The sequence below is a fragment of the Vidua macroura genome, chromosome 38, assembly GCF_024509145.1.
Source record: "Vidua macroura isolate BioBank_ID:100142 chromosome 38, ASM2450914v1, whole genome shotgun sequence".
Taxonomy (NCBI): domain Eukaryota; kingdom Metazoa; phylum Chordata; class Aves; order Passeriformes; family Viduidae; genus Vidua; species Vidua macroura.
Window position 1 is genome coordinate 753,598 of NC_071608.1, and position 21,042 is coordinate 774,639.

At 48.2% G+C, this 21,042-nt stretch overlaps 1 long non-coding RNA gene across 1 annotated transcript; it reads right to left on the reverse strand.

Annotated features, from left to right (window-relative positions):
• Window positions 1-10,376: 10,376 nt before the first annotated feature.
• Window positions 10,377-21,042, reverse strand: LOC128821304 (uncharacterized). The gene is made up of 4 exons (XR_008441074.1): window positions 19,881-21,042; window positions 16,903-17,112; window positions 15,890-16,050; window positions 10,377-10,899 (listed from the first exon to the last, which is right to left on the reverse strand). It is a non-coding gene; the product is annotated as an uncharacterized LOC128821304 (long non-coding RNA).

Below are 21,042 nucleotides of genomic sequence, written 5' to 3' on the forward strand. Positions count from 1 at the left end.
ATGGTGGATTCCCAAACTTCGTTTTCTCCCCGTCCTGAGAGAAGCAAATCATCTCCATATTGGATGAGCTTTATCTCAGGTTTGATGGAGAAGAGTTGTAGTACTTCTCCCAAAGCTTGACCAAATAGGTTTGGGGATTCGGAAAACCCTTGTGGTAACTGTCCTAGGGTGATGGTATGGTGTTTGTATCCCAAATCGTGTGTTCTGTTTATGCCTGATATTATGTTCTGTGCCTTCAGGACTGACTCTGAAAGTGAAGGATTGTTTTGTCTGTTATCAGCCGGCTCACCTCCCCCCATGGTCTGTGTCTAGGAGAGGCTTGGCTGGCTTGGGTTTGCTATCTTGCTAGCTTGCTTGCTTGCTGGCTTGCTTGCTTTTGCTTTTGCTTATTAGTTAGTTTAGCTAGGCAGTCCAATTTTTACCCTGGACTGTTTCTTTTTTCCCTTCCCTTTCCTTTTCCTGAATACCATCTGAACCTGCTCTGGATCTGGACCTGGGAAACATCAAGAAACACCGAGAGTCTGCATTTTGTGACCTGCAGCAGCCATCCCCAGCGCCGGAGACTGATAGCTAGGCGGCCACTCCCAGGAGAGACTTTCTGAATTTGTCATCTCTTCAGAACGGTGAAAGGGTTTTGTCATCTGGTGTTGATTCTTTTTTTTTTTGTATTGGGGAGTGTTTTTGCTTGTTAAATAAACAGGTTTTTTTCCATTTTTCTCTGAGGAAATCTTTCCCGAACCAGGTGGGGGAGGGGCCGTGGGAGGTTTGCTTTCCGGGGGCTCCTTCCGGAGGTCTTCTCCCAAATTTTGCCCTAAACTAGGACAAATAATTTGGCGCCCAACGTGGGGCTCGAGAGAGTGGAAAAAAACCTGTTCTGATCATATTTTGGTTGCAATTACTCTGGGTTGGTATAGAGCAGTTACTGGCTATGTTGTTTGAATTCATAATGTCTCTTGGGGTGCAGGCCTGCATGTGTTTCTGGTCCCTAGGGTTTTTTGAGATCTTAGTACCTCTATGGTCCTTAGGTTTATTTTCTTATCCAGAAGTAGCTTCAGTATTGTCCCTAATACGTAGTTTTTGCAGTAGAGGGGCACTGACCAGAATATTCATCGGGCTGGGTTTGGTTGTAATGGCTTGCAGGAGATTTATAAAGGTGCTGGAGTCTGTTCCAGGAATGTATGGTTCGTGGTTATGGTTGTGCACCCAGTTTGTTAGAGGAGAAGCAGGAGATGAGGCTTTTCAGCCTTTGCTTTCCTTCTTCTCCTCTGAATCTGTTACATCCCTATTGAAGAATGTTCAGTTTCCCCTGAATGTTAAAGAGACCATCTTTCTGGTATTTAATTTGGTAAGCTTTCTCTATACAGTCCGCAGCTTCTCTAGGATGAGGGCTGAGATTTCTAGAAGGGCTGATGAGACCCCTGACCCAGGAGTAGACCCAGGTGTGAGAAATCCTGAGTGGTGTGGGAAATGGGAGGATATGGGCCAAATCTTAAAGGAGTTTTCTGACCCTATAGTCTGGGACTTTTCATATGAACAAATTCAGAACCTAGCTGAGGTGGCCAAATACCTGAAAGAGAAGTGCCATGATACCCCTAAGGAGAAAAAGATCATTGCAGTGAGCTGGGCCCTGGCATATGCTTATCGCACTCTGCTAGATACTGTAGGGCAGCAGACGGAGGAAGGGGGGCAGGGAGATAAACCAGCAGCTATCCCAGTCACTCAGGCTGCAGCCAACAGCCCAGGCTCGAAGCCAGGAGCTAAACCAGACTGTAAGCCTCAACCAATGGCTGTTGCTACTAGCACTAGAAGTGGAAAGTGCACAGAGAAGACTGATCGACCAGTGGATGACAATGATGAGTATGATGCAGGAGAAGGACCCTCAACGCCTCCTGACATAAAATCAGGAACAGAGCAAAAATGTCATGGTTTGACACTGGCGCAATGCCAGCGCCCCCATGAAAATGCATCTTCCCCAAATAAATGCTGTGAGATGTTATCAGGAACAGAGCAGAGCAGGCCCAAGCTTAATAACAAAGGGAAAAAAAAACTTTATTAAACTACTACTACTACTGAAAACACATAAACTAAATCCAGGATGAAGACCTTTTAAAACACCCGTCCTCCTCCCAATTCCTAAAACACCCACCATGAAACATCACCCGGGATTCCTGATCAAATTACCACCCTTCAGATAATCAATACTCAAGCTATCAAGGGAGAGAGAAGTCTCTCTTGCACCACAGACCCCCCAGGAAACACAGTTGCCACCTCCTGTGTTTCCCTGTCACACATGGCAACCGCCCGGAGAAAATCTGCCAGTGTGACACTCTCCTTTCCATGTCACAGTGCTCTCACCACCGTGCATGGACAGACTGCTCATAGGGCTCCTTAAGGATGCTTTGCCACGGACCCAAAGATACAACAGTTCAGCTTCTCATCTTGGGACTACAGTCCCCCCCATCTTCCCCTGGGGCCAAGGGTCCAAGAACAGAGATCATCTTCTTTCCCGAAGACAGAGGGCATCACCATTCCCTCCTCAGCTTTCTTCTCTTCTTGCCATTCCTGTGCTGTTAGAAGCTGAAGCAGGTCTCCTTGGGTCACCACTGCATCCCCCTAAAATGCAGTCTCTATTGCAGGAGATTTTAGTTCAGTCCATGGCTAACAAGAAAAGTCCAGCCAAAAGCTACTTCATCATCTCCTCCCACCTAAATATTTCTTCTTCTAACATCTCAGGTCCCGGACTGTCTCTCTTCCACTACAAATCAAGGAGGAGTAATATTTTACAAAGCCCTCATTTCCTGGAAAGGGTTAAAAGTTCAGACTCCCGGGACGGCTGATATCTCGGTCCAGCGTTCCGTCTCCCACGCTGGGCACCATACCCCCCCTTTCTCCTTCTCCTCTGCCAGCAAATCTCCAGGTGCCGCCAGGCTCTCTGTCACTTTCCCTCTGTGAGGGGGGAACAAAGGCATCTCCGCTTCTCTCCACCCTTCCGTCCACAGGAGCTGGCTCGGTCCCAGACCTTCAGCCCCTCGGCCTACCTGGACAAGGCTGCGTGGCTTCCCCTCCCCCACCCAGCCCATGGCCGGGCAGGGGAGAGTCTGCACTCTCTGATGACCGGAACCAAAGAAACCGTTCCCCTGGGAGTTCTTGCTTTTAACCCCCTGTGTTCTCAGAGGCGTGTCCATACTTTCAGTGGTCACTCCAGGTGCCAATATCCAAACCTGACCACTGATTGGTTTGACCCAACTTCCTGGAAAAAAAAAATTCACTTCCATGTCAAACCACGACAGTAACCTAGTCCACCAAAGCTGTTGCTTTCTTCCTGAATCGGGGTCTTCCCATTCAAAGGCAAATATATCCTACTTTCTCCTGCCAGTGGACATGCCCAAAAAGCATCTTTTAGGTCTATCACACTAAACCACTGGTGTGCTGGGGGGTGCCGCATCTCGTCCCAACTTGGCAAAAGCAGATCCCTTGCTAGCCCCGGCTAGCTCTTTTTGGGGCGATAAGGCAGCGAGAGGCACTCTGTGCTGAACCCAGCTGGGCTTTAGAGAGTGCCTTTGTGGGTCCGAGGACACTGCTGATCCCACTGGCAAGGAAGGAGGCAACACTCTTCTGGGGGTAGTTCCAAGATCTATTGTGACTCCGAGGAGAGCCCCAGAGCCCAACATCACTCGAAGAGGTCCCAGAAGAGAGTGAGCTCTGGGCCTCGAGCAGGCCCTGATATAGGGTGGGCGGGAAAACCCAATCAGCCAAAGGGAGAAGACATGGGAGTGGCTCTCCGAGGGAAGGACAGCCGAGGTATCCACTTAGGAGGCAGGAGGGGAGGGACCCCAGCCCATCGTCCAGTCACCCAGCGACCCCGGCAGAAGCTTCCAGACAGAGGGGAAGGATGGACACACAGGTGCTGATGGGAAAACCTGGGATGAACCAAAAAGGCACAAGGGGGGGAGAGAGGGATAAACCATTTTCAACATACATGCAGTGGAACCTAAAAACACAAGTCCACAGATAGTATCTTTAAATTTTGATAACATATTTTTAGTTGTATATATTTTATTTTGATGACTAAAAAAAAAAGTAAATAAATAAATCAAATTTAAATAAACCAAGAGGAGAATATGAGACCAGGACCTGCTAGCCTAGAGATTATGGCAGTGCAGCTCACTTGATGTGCCAGTGTTTCACCACATCCTTTCCTCATTGGGCCTCTCCTCTTGCTCTTTTGCCATGTTTTCTTTGTGTCATTTGTGCTGCTCTTTGTTACTTGGCATTACAAGGGGGCCACCTGTTGACCTGTTTGGGGGACAATGGATCCAAAAGATCCTGTATAATCAAAAATTTTCTACCTCGACGTGTTCTGTGCTCACAAAAGGCCTGAGCAAAGAAACAAAGAGAAGTGTGCCCAAATCCCAAAGCTTTGCTCCTTTGCAATCTCACATGGATCTGGCTCACAGGGGTCTTCAGTCACAATTTCATAGGCAAGAAGAGGTCATGTATTTCACTGGGAAAAGATGCACTGCTTTGGAAAAGTCATCTGTATGTACATTTCCCTGGGACAGCAGTCCAGCTGTGTCATTTGCACCTGATTTGCAGAAGGATGAGTGCACTGTCAGGCCAATAACAAGTGACAAGGGTTCCTCAAATCTATACCGCAGCCTGGGTGCCATTCAGCCCAGAGCTAGGGGATCATTTGTTCCCATGGACCAGTGCTTGCCAGTGTCATGAATTCCTGCACAGCTGGAAGAAGCAATTCTGGATTCAGCTCCAGCTGTTGGTGGGCTGCATGATCGTGGACAATGCTGCCTTTCTAGAAATTATTCCGCAGTTCCTTTCATAGTCACTTGCAGCATTTAAACTTCACATTTCAATTTGCTTTGCCTTAGGGAAAACCACTTCTGGGCCCAGTGCAAACTGTAACCTTTTGCCAGCAAAGTCCTCGTGGTTGTCAGCTTCTGATGTCACAGAAGAAACGGCATGTGAATGTGTTAATTAAGTTTTCTGAAAGAAAAACTTTATGTCACCTGCTGCATGTGTTTGCTTAGCTCTGGGTTTAGTCCTGGCCTAGTAAAGCCCAGGCAGGGTGGCGTGCTGCAGGGAAAGCCAGTCCATGAGCTTATGGGGATGCCATTGCCAGAGGAGTGAATGTGTCCTCTCAGGATTTCTCTGGAGACAAAATTAGGGACCTACTCCATGCCACAATATTTTCTTAGATCTTTCTAAAATATCCTAGAAAAAGTTGTGGGACTTCATGTCTCCTAGCACACCCACTGTTTGAATAGGGGCATTTTTGTCCCTCCTGAAAGTCATTGCTCTTGCACACCAGAAACATGAACATCCACATACAGGAATGATGCACGGTCCTCCTGCTGCTGCTTCAGAGTCCTGGGAAGTGCAGACCTGGGTATTACCAATATAAACACTTAATTAGCATTTCATACTCCTTCAGGATACCCTGATCTCAGGGCTTTTTGTTTCAAAGCTGCCACTGTACCGGCTCTAGGGAAGAACAATAAGTGGGAAACAGCGACTGCCAGCCTTGCACGGGTGTAGGGGGAAACCTGAAATATCTGCATCAAAAGATGAATGGGAAGAGTGTAATTGCCTAAGGCAAGCCTTCATTAGGATAGCATGATCAGTTCTTTACTGTGGGCTTGCATGAAGATCATTTGGGCCCTCCTTTTTGTATCTCATGCAGAAAAGGATCTCTTAATAATACCATGCTACATAAAAGCACATTGGGATGCAGCCCTGTAGTGATTCACAATGAAGCAGACTGCCGGCTTTGTCACTGCCAGCCCTGGTGACCCTTGAGGGACCGTAGGGTATCCCATGCCTGTTTTGCCTCCAAGCAAAGCTTCCTATTCCTTATTAGTGTGGAGTAAATACAAGAGTAATAAAATGGACAATTAAACTGGCCACTTTGGAGGATATGCTCATGCTTTCTCATGTCAGTCCTCTACCTCATGCTCCCAAGGTACTCATCATGAAATATTTTAATAAAAAAACTCAGCTCTCATGTTACATCTGAATAAAATTGCATAAGATCATCAAGAATTCTGCTGGCAGGAACAAGACAAGAGCCTTCTGACACTCCCTTGCAGCTATCCTGAATTTCTGCAGCCCTTTGTGTAAAGCTGCTGTAGATAGAATGTTTGGAGTTGGTTTGAGCCTTTATGAAAGACATGTGGAAGAGTATGCAGGGCTCTCCTAGCAGAAAACTCTTTGTCCAAGCCCAGTGGTGGGATGCACCACTGAGCTTTCATCAGCTGCTAGAACTACTCTGTGACAGCTCCTGTTCTTCCCGAGAGAGAACCCAGAGCCATCTTGTAACGCGTGTCATGGGGGCATTCTGTTTGCTAATAAACTGTTGAGTTTTTTCCCACTTTCATCTATTAGTATTAATTTCCTATTGCTGGAAAGGGATTGTTGGAACACTTTAGAGGAGATGACTTACTGCACAATATCCCATTTTAAGTTGTCTCAAACTGTGTGAGACAGATGGCTTCACATAGAAGCATCCCCAAGGCTGCTGAGGGGAAGGCACAGAGGAAGACAACCCTAGTATTTCTGAGGCAAATTCCTTGACACCAAATCAACCTGAGTTGTCAAACAGTGGACCTGACGTTTTGAGACATGGGCCAAAGGGGAAACCTTTCAGTGTGTTTGGTCCAGGCTGGGTTATGCTCAAGACAAAGGTGTGTCAGTGTGTTCAATAATACTCTTTTCTTGACCTAGAGATGGGGCAACTGAGAGGCGTTTTAAAAACTTTTATTCCATTTTCAGTATCATAAGAAGGGTGAGACAATACAGAGTTATAATTCACACCATTATAATCAGAAGCTAACTATTTCTTAATTACAATATACTGTAAGCATTTCTTGGTCTATCAGCTTTTTGCCACGCCATGTTGTAGATGCCTTAAAGCCAATTATTTGAAACTCCCCCTCGTGGGTCCTACTACAATGCATCTTTCATAGTTCTATTTTTCCAAAGTATCTAGTCTTATTTACAAGACCATCTTTTGAAACTTTTTTCTAGCTCCATTTCTCTCTCAACAATATCTACCCTCTTCCATGGCATTTTTAAGTTAACATTTCTTGTCTCAAGAATTATGTAGGGATGCATACTGTGTGGGCCTTCAATTAGGCCCTAAAAACTTTTTACAAATCCATTTCCCACATCAGTGCACTTGGGTCCTCCTCTCCTCCTTGTGTCCGGCATGCACAGGAGCCCACAGCTCCAGCAGAAACCATCCCAGCACTCAGTGGGAGCAAACTTGTGTCCCTTCCTCACCTAGAGCTGTGGTGCCCAGCACTCCATGGCATTGGAATGAGGAACTCTTCCAGCTCTTTTAGAAGGAGCTAAGGAGGTTTGGCCTTCAGATCAGCTCCTTCCCAACTCTTGATTTGCTGCCCTGGGTAAGCTGCTGCTTGTGGCAACACTTGTTTCACAGCTGACAGCCCTGCTCTGCTGGGGAGCAGCCACTGCAGGAGCTTTTGCTTGTGACATTGTGTTGCTTTGTTCTTTTCTCTCTCCGACTTCCTTGTTTTCACCTGGCTACTCTTTCCCGGGGCGCTGGCCAGGTGCTTCCGGGAGCAGCCGGAGAGAAGCAACAAACACCTTTGTGGGTTCGTTTGATACAGACAGAGCTGTTTAGAGAGCGCGATCAAGACCGGGATAAAGAGACTCAAGAGATTGGACACTTGTTGTGCAGTCCAAAGTAGGTTGTATTTGCTCGAACGCCGCACATACAAGTGACAATGATCAGGGGTTGAGTTACAGGTTATATAGGGGAAAATAAGAGATAAGGTGAAACCAATAGAACAATGCCCAGTATGAATACATTATAGGTAAAATCCAATGGGAATAACTTCAGGGGGAAGGATGAATACACATAAAAATACAGAATAGAAACTTCAGCTTTAGGTTTAGGAAACAGAAACTCCCATTTCAAATTCACAAAGACTTTTTGCTCCATTTGTGTAGCTGCACACTGCAACATCTCCCTCTTTTTTGTTTAATAAAATGAACGGAGCTTTGGAGGAAGGAGAAACTGCGGCTATCAAACTGCAGTGTTATTTTGTTTTCCATCTTCCCACCATTCTCCTCCTGTGGTGGCAGCAGCAACTACAACAGGTGCGGAGGCTGCAAACTTGGAGGAAGCAATGCTAAAAATGATTCGCTTAAAAATCCCAAATGATAGCAAAACTAAAAAAATTGCAACTACAAAATAACAAATGTCCTTTAGAGGGACAACACTCACCCAGAAAGATCCCAGCCCTTAAACATGCCCTTGAACCAGTCCTCATTCTCCTGCTTTTCTGGAGCCAAATGAGGAGCAGGAATGTAGGAATTGACATCCTCCTAATCTGAAAGAAAAATGAAATCATACAACAGGGTAAACTAACTATTAAAATTCTGCCAGTATAAAGGAAAAACAGGAATTAGGGTTCTCCTCCTCCTTTGTGGTGTTTCCTGTTTGATGCAACTGCGTCATCTGTGGGGTCTCCAACACCCCCCTGACCCACCCCATTTGTATCATCACGCGGGGTGGATCTGCGCTCCCCAGTTAGTTTTTTTTCTGGTTGGAGAATTCTTCCCCCCCTCCCTCCCTCCCAGTCCCCTGAGGAGGCACTGTCCCCCGAAAGGGGCACTGGCTGATGAAATGGCCTTCCTCATTGCAGTAAAAACACCTGCGTTTGGGAGGAGAAGAACTCGATGTTGGAGTTTCTGGGGTTGCTGATGTTGGAGCAACCACTTTTTCCTGAGGACTTTCCACCAAGTCCTCTGCCATCAGTGTGGTTTTTCTTGTGCACACCTCGATGAGCCGATCCAGCGTAGGTGGAGGAGATGATGGAAGAGCCATGATGACTCGCTGACAGGCATCATTTGCATTTGTGGTGACAATTTCAAACGTGATTTCGTCTCGTGTTTCTTGCCCTTCTACTTTTTTCTCAACCGTGTCTCTCACTCGATCAACAAAATCCATGAATGGCTCTGAAACAGATTGCTTGAGAGCGATATAAGGTATTATAGGTTCTTTTGAGGGCATACTAAGAAATGCCCGTTCTGCTGCGTCTTTTGTGAGGTCTAACACTGGTTTTGGAATCTCTGCTGCTTGTTTTTGGTCTTGGTTCCAATCCCCTTCACCCACAAGATGTTCGAGGGTGATCTCATTATCCTCTATATCTTTTGCATAATCAGGACTCTGCAAAATTCTTGGAAGAAGGTCTCCTGCAAACATTTTCCAAGTTCTTTCCCACATTCTGTATTCTGATGGAGGGAGCAAGCAACTGAACAAGCGCTTTAAATCAGTGGGAACTAAGGTGTTAGAGTTGAAAGTTGCTTTTAACATGCTCTTAAAAAATTCGCTTTTTTGCCCAAATTCATGTTTTGTTTTGCAGAGCTCCTTTATGCTTTCATATGAAAGTGGTTCCCATCTGGGGTTTTGCCCTCTTGCGTTGTACAACACTGGCGTGAGAAACAAGGGATTTGAATCCTTGCCTACTTTCTGTTTCCCGGCTTCGGCTTCCCTACCTTTCCCGTTGCCATGAGAACCAGAGGCCGGAGCTTGGGAAACAGGAGGCGGGGGGCAGGGTCCGGAGGCTCGCGGGTGGAGGTTTGTGTGGGAGTGGCTGTGGTTGGTGATGCCGTGTGGAGCGGGGCAGGATCGGGTGATGGAACCTCGAGGGGTGGAGCTGAAGGAACCACCTGGAGGGGCGGTGCTGTGGGTGGAGGCCTGCAACAGCACCTGGGAGGGGTTTGGTCTGCTGCAAGAGAGGAGGAGGAGGGGTCAGGACAAAGGGAAGGAGGGTCAGGGACTGGTGTGTGGGGGGGTATCTGGGAAGGAGGAGTTCCCGCCGTGCTTCTTTGTCCATCTTGTGATGAGACAAAGACCCCCGCCACGCGGCCTCCGCCATCTTGTGGCGGTTCGTCCCGTGGGGGGCGTGGGAAGGGGTTAGAAGGGGTACAGCATTTTTGGGAACAGCCACAACTGTGAAAAGAATCAGAAGAGGGGTTAGAAATGGAAGTTTCAACAGAGCGATTAGCATTTTCAGACCGTGGGGGTCAGGGAGACGGGGGCAATAAAGCAGATGGGCTCTTTTCAGTTTCCCGCGTTTCCCGACTGTCTGCACCTTCTTTAACCATGTCATAAACTAACAAAAAGATCCTCATGAAGCCTTTTTTGACTGAAGGGTCCCCTTTCTTGGTGCCTTCTGTTAAAACTGTCCCAACAGGCTTCCAAAAACCCATTTTCCTCACATCCTGAGCTGAGACGTTTGGAAATCTTAAAATCAACCACTTTATAAACTTGTTCACAAAACTTTTAGAACAACTTTCTCCTGACTCTGTCAGGGTTACTTTTACTTGGTTATAAATCTCTTTCTGCTGTGTGGACAATTTCCTACCCATTCTGACCACCAGCAAGCCTCACCCGCCTGCTGCTGAAAAAAACAAAGAAGAAAACCTAAAAAGGTCTAAAAACCAACGGCGGCACCCCGCACTCTGTGCGCTCACGTACCCTTTCCCTCCGCGGGAACGGGGGTGCCTCCACCCAGACTCACTAACCGGGGCCCTCCCATGCTAATATTGAATCTTACTGAACCGTCGACCCTTAGAAAACAAAAAACAACAGCGGTTCCCGGTCTGAAGTCGTCTTCTGGGGTGTGCAGAAGCTGCGTCTTCGCTCCTCTGAAAACCCGGAACCCGGCAGGAGCCAGAAGAGTCTCTCAGCGGCGATAGTGCTGCCGGAGCTGAGCAGAAGGAGCGGAAACCCTCTCAGGCTCGCCGTGGTCCAAGAGCTTTTTCCCACCGGGCGGACTCTGGCGCTGACGGCTCAATGGTGGCGGCGTCAGCCACCGTGTCTCCCACGGTGACGGCGGTGGAAATCAGCGTCTGGAAAAGCCCCAAACCGGAGCGCTATCTGTCGCGCTTTAAAAACAGCTGCTGTATCAGAGCCCCACATTGGGCGCCACTTGTTGCTTCTTTTCTCTCCGACTTCCTTGTTTTCGCCCGGCTCCTTTTTCCCGGGGCGCTGGCCAGGCGCTTCCGGGAGCAGCCAGAGAGAAGCAACAAACATCTTTGTGGGTTCGTTTGATACAGACAGAGCTGTTTAGAGAGCGCGATCAAGACCGGGATAAAGAGACTCAAGAGATTGGACACTTATGTGCAGTCCAAAGTAGGTTGTATTGGCTTGAACGCCGCACGTACAAGTGACTATGGTCTGGGGTCGAGTTACAGGTTTTATAGGGGAAAATAAGAGATAAGGTGAAACCAATAGAACAATGCCCAGTATGAATACATTATAGGTAAAATCCAATGGGAATAACTTCAGGGGGAAGGATGAATACACATAAAAATACAGAATAGAAACTTCATCTTTAGGTTTAGGAAACAGAAACTCCCATTTCAAATTCACAAAGCGTTTTTGCTCCATTTGCATAGCTGTACACTACAACACTAGGAACTATCTGCTGTCTATTGACTGCAGGCAGCAAACAGCCCGGGAGCAGCAGGCAGCCCCTCCTGCCTGTAATCTGCTGCACACGGCCACTGTATTTGCTGGGTGACACAGGAGGCACTGCTTGTTCCCTCTTGGCATTGCAGGCCATGGGATGGTGGCAGCGAGGAGCCATAGGGCACTTCTGGGAGCAGCAGCACAACTGCACCAAGCCGCTGACTGCCATGCAGAGACAACCCTTGCTGGGATAGCAGAAAAGCTGCCTGCAGAACTGGACAGCAGCACAGGCAGAGGGCCCAGATGGTGAGTGGACAACTGATCGTGGTGGTTCTCATAGGTGCACGGTGAGCACACCCTGGCAGACTGCCCTGCAGCTCATCCCTGCAGTCACAGCTGCCTCCTGGCACCAGTGCTGTAGTTTGGACTATCAGGATGGGCAAAAGCCAGAGCTCAGGCTTTTACCACTACTTTATTCAGCTCAACTTTCCAATGGATCTCTAAGAACCAACTGTTCAGTCCTACCAAGCTGGAGTAACTCAAATGTAGATTTGCTGTTTGTTCTCAGGACAGCCTATGGATCTGAGATCCCAGCTGTGCTGGCTGAGGCAGCAGGCAGTTTGTGCTCCTTGTGCAAGGAAAAACCCATGCAGGAAAAAGCTGCCACGGAGCAGGCTTACCTGAGGAGTTGCGTGGGAAGCTGCCATGCCCATGGATGATGGGCATATTGGGCAGTAGGGGCACATTGTCCTGCTTCCTCAAGACCTTCTTCTTCAAGCCACTACCAGGGTGTTTTCCCTGCACTCTAGAAGCTGTGCCATCAACAGGTGGTAGGCTAAAGCCTGCAGGGACCAAAGAGGAGCTTCTAGGTGGACAGTGCTGGACAGGGTGATGATGGAAAGCACCAGAAAACTTGCCAGAGCTGGGGAACATCTCTTTGTTATGCCAAAGAACTTCACATATAACAATGGTATACCACTTTATACCAAGTATAACAGTAACATGGGACAATGATCACAGAATCCTAGAAGAGTTTGGGTTGGAAGGCACCTTTAAGCACCATCTAGTGCAACCCCTGTGAGCAGGGACATCTTCATCTAGATCAGGTTCCTCAGACCCCCATGTAAACTGGCCTTGAACACCTTCAAGGATGGACCAACAACAGCTTCTCCGGGCAAACCCTTCCAGCTTTTCATCCCTTTCATTATACAAAAAAATTCTCCCTAATAATCTAATCTAAATCTACCCTCTTCTAGCTTAAAACCAAACTGCAGTGATGCTTCCCCTAAGAAACAAGGAAAACCAGTATTGCTTTGCTTTTGTTTTCCTGTTTCAGAGGCTGGCAGGGGAAGTTAGCAAAAGAAAGTGCAGATAACCTTGTGTGATGCCCTCGGGCTGAGTGCTGCCTCCTAAGGGCCCTGCTGCTGCCCTCAGGGCAGCGCTCACAGCCCTGCAGTCAGAGCCCTTCAGCCGGGATTCAGTCGGGAACTCTGCTTGCTCCTGGGGCTACAACAGAAGCACTGGCTGGGGGCTTCAGCACAGCTCTACAGCATCAGCTCCTCAGCAGGGAGTGGCCAGAAAAGGATCTCTGGTATCTTCAGTAGAAGGAGTTGAATTTTCTTGCTTCCAGGTTGCTCCCTGGTTGAAAAGCATTCTTTTGGACTCACCTTCCCTGGAGGCTGCTCTCCAGGAGAGTCTGAAGCTGCAGTGTACCTTGCAAGACAGAATTTTCTACTCCGAGAGACTTTAGACATGAAGGTGGAAAGCTGATATTGTTACTGACTCAGTGAGGCCATGGGCAAGACACTTCATACCTCTGTATTTTTCTCTGGGAAATGGAAATAAATCCTATGCAAGCTTCCACTCAGATGCAAGTGGAACAGTCCCCCAGTCTGATTGCAACAAGACAGGTTCCAGATTGCAGAGCTCTCAGAAGACACAGAGATTATGACTGAGAGCAGCAAGGTACAATGCCTAGACCCTCTCCCAAGGGATGGGCTGCTAGCAGCAGACATGACATTACTCTGTTGGCCAGCAGACTGAAACCTGCTGCATGACAAAGGCCTCACAGGCCCTGGATGCTGGAGAGCCTCTGTGTCTGATAGAGAAGGGCAGAGAAGGAGATTGCTCTTGACAGAGATTCTTATCTGCCCTTATTCATGCAGATTTTAGTAAACATCTTCTGTCCAGTTCCCAAAAGTCCTGGGTTCTAATACCTGTATGCATTTAGATCAACATTTTCTTCTTTTTGTTGGAATATTTTAGAGGACATTCAAAGAAAAGCCTAGGGTTGCAGAAGTGATACCCAAACGTGAACTGTGTTCTTGACACTAGATAATTCGTTTCCCCCAAGGATTTTCATTCTAAACTATATGAGATTGGGCCACTTTCAGGCCAGCCTAACTAAAGGCTGATTTTCTTAATGCAAGTAGAACAGTGGAGCTCATTCTGGAATACTCTCCAACAGAGCTGTTAAAATCCAAAAGTTCCACTTTTGCTCTCCTTACTTGTTCAAGGGGTTTATTCTCTGCTTGCTTTTCAGCAGAGACACGCAAACCCAGCAGAAACATGATCTGCCTCAAAATATTTATATCTTGGCTAATACTGAAAATTCAAAATTTCCTTAATAGAAGTAGCAGAGGGCAGATCATTCTGAAATACTCTCCAACAGAGTTGTTCGAACTAACAGAAGTAATTCTTTACATGGCTTCACAGAGGATAAATTCATATGGCAGCCAAGCATATGAGAGCAATACCTCTATTAAAACTGGATTCCTTCACACTGTAGAATGCTAGGGTCAGTCATAAAAGTGAGAAAGGTAAGGTTTAATGAGATGAGGTATTTCTAGTCCAGAACTAATCCAGAAAAAATGTAATTTACTTACTGAGCAATACTTCTCCCTAGCTGCACTAAGCATTCCAACTGCAAATCAGCAATTCAAGAGTCATTCCAAAGGGGTTGTACCCAGGATTTGGCAGAACTAACCCTGAGCAAAGGGACCAGGGGATCTGACCCCTTTTCCTGCATCAGCAGAATTATTTCTTCAAGTCTCATCTCTCCTATCATTACACACCCAGAGATGGCAAAGAAACAGCAACAGACTTTCATTGAGGCTTTCAACTTGAAAGCATTGGCTGGCCCTGATACACCAGAGACCGCATTTTGTCTGGCACAATTCCACTTGTCAGGGATCAGGCAAAGCTGGGAGGGAGGACAAGGCAGAAGGCATCTCCTCCCCCAGCCTCAGCCTGCAACACTGACACAGGCAGAGAGAGCTGGGGAAGAGATTTGTCATTGTGAACCTGCCATAGGTGGCTTTGGGCTTGTGCTCTCAGAGGATGACAAACTCAGAGCTTGCATAGGCTGCAGCCATTTGGAAGGCCCTTTCTCTCTAACTGGAAAATTTATAAGGACATTCTGTCAGAGGAGGTTTTCCTATTTCTGCCAATACCAAACCAGGCAATGTCCATGAATCTCCTTCAGATCTCAAAGGGTTCAGCTCAGAAACCCCAAGGAAAGGTTTTCTGCTTCAAAAGCAGGAGGATGGATTTCATGCTAAATGCCTTCTTTTCCCTAATTGTGACACTAGAAAGGCTGCAGGGAGATAAAAGGCATGTGCAGGATGGACAGCAATGTTTCCTTTTCCTGCACTGCATTTCCAGGGCCCCAAGGTACCACTCCAGCTCCTGCCACTCAACACTTCACACTAGAGGAATTTTCACTTCACCCCTGGAGCACAGTCCCGGTCACTGGGTTCTGGGAGAGTCCACTGAGCCCATCAAGGAATTGAAACAAATTTAAAGAAATTTTTTAAAGAATGGGATTTAACCAAGGTTTCCAAATGTCACCTCTGAATCAAGACTACAATGGTCATTTTAGGACAGACGCCTGTCTGTCCTAAAATTATGCCCTCTACCTACCTGCATGTTCACAGTTCTCCTCTTTGCTTCTGCTGCTGGATGTTGGCCTGGAGAAGATGGAGGCCAAAAGAACATATGAGGAGGTAGAAAGAGAATGGAGGGAACGGGTGTATCATGAAAGGAACCTTCTTAGCCTGGTCACTCTGACGAAGGAGGAAATGCAACACATAAAAACAACAGGATGCAGAGCTGATTCATTGTCCTTAAGCTTTCCATTGCTGGAGTCACACAGAGCTGGCCAAGCTTGGTGTGAAACAATAGCCAAATCCAGCAGAGGACCAATCATGAGGTAATTTTGAAGCCCTGCCTCCTCTTCCCCACCACCACCTCTGCTCTTGGGACATTGGTGTTGGCTTTCACATTGTGCTGGATCATCATAGAGGGGTGTAATGGTGAATACACAGAGGTTTGCCGAAATACATGGGACACCTGACTGTGCAACATTACCACACGAGATGGGAAGAGAGAGGTGAACAGCACACTGCAGCAGCAGACTCCTTGGCTTACCTCATCTCCTGACACCCCTGGAATTCCAGCTGTGGAGAGCTTTGCAGAGACCCTGCAGTGCTGCCAAGAATGGGACTTATTGCCTGGAGTATGGGGGGGATCAAGAGTGGTCCCAATGACCCCTTCTTCATAACCCCCTCAGTGAAATAGAGCAAGGAAGTCTGAAAAGAGTAGAACACAGTGCTCAGATCAAGCATGCAGCCTTGCCTCCATTCATGCCTCAAGACCTTTAGCCATGCATTTAACTGGGACCTGGCAGGAAAAGTCAAATGCATGGAGCAGCTTGGCCCATGATGGGGAAAGGTGACCGAGGAAAGGGAAGTGGTGAGGGACAGCCCCTGTCACATATTTGCTGCCTCTCCCCTTGTTCTCAGTTTTCTCCAAGGGTGGCTACATGCCCAGCTGGCATTCACATGTTTGATATCAAGATGTTTCTGAGGTGCCACGGGCCTTTTGGATGGCATGGGAGTGGCTTTAGATCACTGTTTTCTCCCTGCCCGTGTGGTACCTAACAGCCAGTGCTGATCTCCAGCCAAGTCCTCACAAAGCCATTCTGCAGGATGTCAAAACCTGCTTTTCCCAAGCCCCTCATTTCTTCTGCTGCTGCCCTTCCCTCCTACACTTCCCCAGCAGCCTTTGAGCCCAGATGCTGCTGAGCTCTCGGGATGCTCGCTGCTCTCCAGCTCCCACACATCCATCATCTCAGGCTCATAGGCATTTAGGAAGGTCAGCAGAGCTCCCTGCCCTGCTGCTCTCTGGAAGGTCTCTGCCTGCCCAAGTTCCTCCAGGGCCCCCATGCCATGGCCAGGAATGGGGCTGGAGGCAGCAGGGGCAGATGCACACCCTTCCTTCATATCCCATCATTTCTGGCCCAGCTAAAGAGACAAATCAGGGCCTGTTCTACCTTCAGTGAAAGGGTCAGTTCCTGTCAGAGAAAATCTCTCAGAGCTCTGCTGACAGCACATAAACTGAACATTTCCCACACTGGACTTAGCTTGGTCTCCTTACCTTACATCCTGTTCCCTCAGAACTCAGCTCCTGTTTTTTTCTACTGTCCTCATCATAGCTGCTGCCATTTTTCCCATTCTCCTGCTCTCCGCTGCATATCTGGCTTGGCTTGGTACAAGGAGAGATCTTCTGGATGGGAGACAATGGCTTGGAGGGAAGGAGCATAGAGGGAGTGGCCAGGGAAAACCTCTTGGCAAGAGGGTAGCCAGTCAGGCCTGCGAAGTGGAGACACAAAATATAACAGAGGCCACAATGCAGAGGCCTAAAACATCTGAAGCTCCATATTTCATGGGACACATTTCCTGCCAACTTCTAAACAGCTGCCCAGGGAAACATGCTCCTGCCGGCAGACACTTGAGGCAGGCCAGGGGAAAACCCTGACCCACTTCCACAGAGCTACCACAGGAACAGCCTGACCTCTGGCCTCTCCTGGGACAGCAGGGAGCCCAGAGCCCTGTGCTTTCCAGGAATGGCTCAGCTGCACATGCACCCTCCTGCTCCTCTCCCTGCCCCACAGCTGAGCAGCCCTACAGCTCCACGGGGCACTGGGAGAGCAGATCTCATTGCAGGGGGCACATGCAGGGCACAACTGTTCCCTGGCAATGTGCACAGGTTCTCTGGGCTGCCACAAGACCCTTCCTCCCACCAGAGAATGGTCCAGCTCCCCCCTCACCTCTGTGTGAAGCTGAGCCATGCTCACAAGGGAAGAAGTGACTTAGGTGAACTCCCACCTTTATCACCAACACATCTTATGGGTGTGGCACTCAAGGGAAATAATTTTTAGTTATTGAGGAAATTTATTTGGTTTTATTATTCATGGAACTAGCCTGCATTTAATTCCTCTGAGTGGTATTGAGTTAGCAAGTCTGAAGGGAAAGGTGGAAGGCTCCAATGATAAGAGGGGAAAAAAGATTCCTTCTTTAGGCTGGCCTGTGAATCCACAGGGAAAACCCATAAAGCTGTGACTGCTAGTTCTGCAAACCACAAAGACCTGTCAGCAAGCAGGCAGGCCTTAGTGGTGTTTCTGTAGCATCGTAATACCATCCTCAGGGTTGGACCCGATCAGCAAGCAGAGGAAGAACGGGAAATTTATCTGTAGTGAGACCTGACATTGATGGCAAAGAAAGCAACAGGACTTGCATCTCATGACCATGTCCAATCTGTGGTCAGCTTTGGCCACAGTCCCTGTCCTGGCTGACACTACAAGTGATTTGGCTACTGTAAAAAGGAGAAAGCAGAGTAAACTAATGATAGAATGTTGCGATTCCATGGGTGTCCCTGCAGGACCATTTCTATCTGTCAGCCACCTACTCTGACATAGAGCCAGCACTGACCCCCATGGACAAGTTTTCCCTGAAATCTGCTGGGATTTTTTTCCATTTGGCTCAGGGCTTTCAGCTCCTTTCTATCCTCATCTTTTCTTTCAGTGGTCTTTCCTTTTCCAGTCAAATCCATGTTTGAACCCATGCTCCTGCCTCACAGAAGTATCTGGGTTTGAATTTGGGAACGCTCTCAGAGTAGACAGCGACAGGAGCTTGGTACCCAGCCTTAGAACAAGGTCGGGTGACTCCAATCGCCAGTGCTCAGCACAGAGAGGCAGAGCCAGATGCGTCTCCTGCCGCTGTGGCCGTGTCAATCACAACCTTCACAACCCCAGCGTGGGGCTGCCCCTTTGTGACGCGTTCACCAGTGGTTCTCTTGTCTCCAAGGCTGCAAAACCCCACCCCAATTCCATCCCTTTCCCTTCCCTTCCCCAGGGCAGCCAACCCTAAGCCCAACCAGGCCAGGCCTGAAGGCTTTACACTGTCTAGGTAGTAGACCCTTTCCAAAGCTACTTTTCAAGGCCTTTATTTCTGTAATTCCCACTCAGTTCTGTGTTTTGCAGCTTGTTGGTGTGGGATTTTGTTTATTTCTCTTCACATCAAACAAAGTGGTGGGACACAAACAATGGCACCAGGCGGTGAAAGTAAAAGAAGCTTTGCACTCCCCAGTAGATGACCCCACAATTCAGTTGGCCGATAGCTGTAGGGAACAAATTGACCATCTAAACATTCCACTTTTGCTCTGCTTCATTGTTCAAGGGGTTTATTCCCTGCTTTCTTTATTGCAGAGACACCCAGACACAACATAAACACGATCTGCCTCAAAACATTTCTGATCTTGGCAGTTCCTGACAATTCAAAATTTCCTTCATGGAAATAGCACAATAGGCAGGTCATTCTGAAATGCTCTCCAACAGAGCGGATAAAACTAATCATGCTTGGTTTGGCACAACTTAGCCTGAGCCATGGGACCTGTGGGTCTGATCCCTTTTTCTGCATCCGCAAATTCATTTCTTCAAGTCTCATCTCTCTTATCTATTCAAAGAAGCTTTGCACTCTGCATTAGATGCCTGTCACCTTCTGATGAGAAGGCGGGCGACCTGGTTCCAAGACACAGCACGGCGACCCGGCTTCCCCTGGGTCACTCGGTCCACTGACATACACAGACACCAATGTGGTGGATGGTCAAATGGCGCTTATTATCTCATCTCGTGGGGTTAAATAGTCAAGGGGGCTTTACTACGTCAAAAGGGGATGGTGGGTCTGGCTAGGGTTAGTAAGGAGTGGAAAACTACAGAGTTAGGAGAGGCTGCATGCTTCAGGGGTGATTGATTACCTATAGCAGGAAGAAGGGGGGAAGGGTCTAGCTTTCCGTCACATCCCGAGATTTTCCGTTCGCCTGTCCCTATCTACCACAGATGCCCCCAGTATTCAGTGGGCCAATATGATCGGTGTATCGGTAGGGTGTAAATTGGCCATGCAAAGTTCTCCTTCGTTGTGGCAGGGGTTTATCCCCACTTTCTTTCTTGCAGACACACCCAAACCCAACATTACAACTCTTGCCTCAAAATAATTCTCATATGGACTGTCCCTGAAAATTCAAAACTATACTCAGAGCGTTTCCCTGTCCCCAGGGAAAGGCTCCAAGGCTGGGCTCTCACCTGCACGGAATGAAGAAGAGCTGCTGCACTTGCCAGCGGCTCCGGGGTCTCGCAATCAGCACTTTGAATGCAGCTTTTGTACACACTCTGCCTCTCTGGGCTGAGCAGCATTCCTGGGCATTGGCTGCACCTCTGCAGGCCAACATCCTCCAGGCACAGCTGCAGCAACGAGATTGCAACAAGTCCTGGCTGAAGGAGTCTCCAGTCATGCTGCAGCCCTTCACCTGCGGCGGAATCATCTTGTGCTGCCACGGGGGCAGCAAAGGGGGTGACGGGCTCTTTGCAGATGAGGGTCTCCTCCATGTGCTGCTGCTCGCTGTGCTGATACAGCTGCTGGTGCCCTCCCCCGCAGCTGTACCAGGAGCCTGTCTGGAAAAATAACACTGCCAGTGCCAGTGCCAGCCACCGATCCCTGCCATGGCCCTGCCCACAGGGCGTCCTGCCTACCAAACTGCTCCAGTCAGGTGATGTCAGACACCATCAAAATACCTTCAAACGATGCATTTTCCACATTCTGTCAGAATCATGGCCATACAGTCCTCATGCTGGAGGCAGACTGCTGTTGGCAGAATGGGGGAAGCCCCAGCAGCTGCTCTCCCCATGGCTGGATTGCCATGGCATCAGAGGCAAGTCTCTCACCGTGCCCACTGCTGTGAGACCCGGTGCTTTGGACATGTTCCCACTGAACTCAGGCTCCTGCTACAGCAGCATCATGCCTTCACACATTTGATAGCAAAGAGTTGGAATGGCACACAGGACTCGCCCCAAGAACTACCAAACAAAAAAAGGAGAGGGGGCAAGTGAGTTAGAATAGTTCACTCCTTTCTAATACAAGCATACCTGGGTTTAAGCAGGGACACTGGGCTAATCATACTGGGGATTGGTTTGTAAGCCTTGTCTCTAGCAATTCCCACCAGTCTGCAAGCATCTTTCAGTAGAAAGGGGTAGATAAGATTTTAGAGCACATCTATGAGCAAGTCTGAGCTGGAACTCAAAGTACAAGACAAATACTCCCAAATTGGCCACCCATGGGGAAAAGAAGAAGAAAAGCAGATGAAACAAGTGCCATTGCAGCTGAATTGCCTGCATTTATCCCATGCTCAAACCTTTCTGTACAAAAGCACCTCAATTCAAACACACAGCTTAACAGCAAGGATTTAAA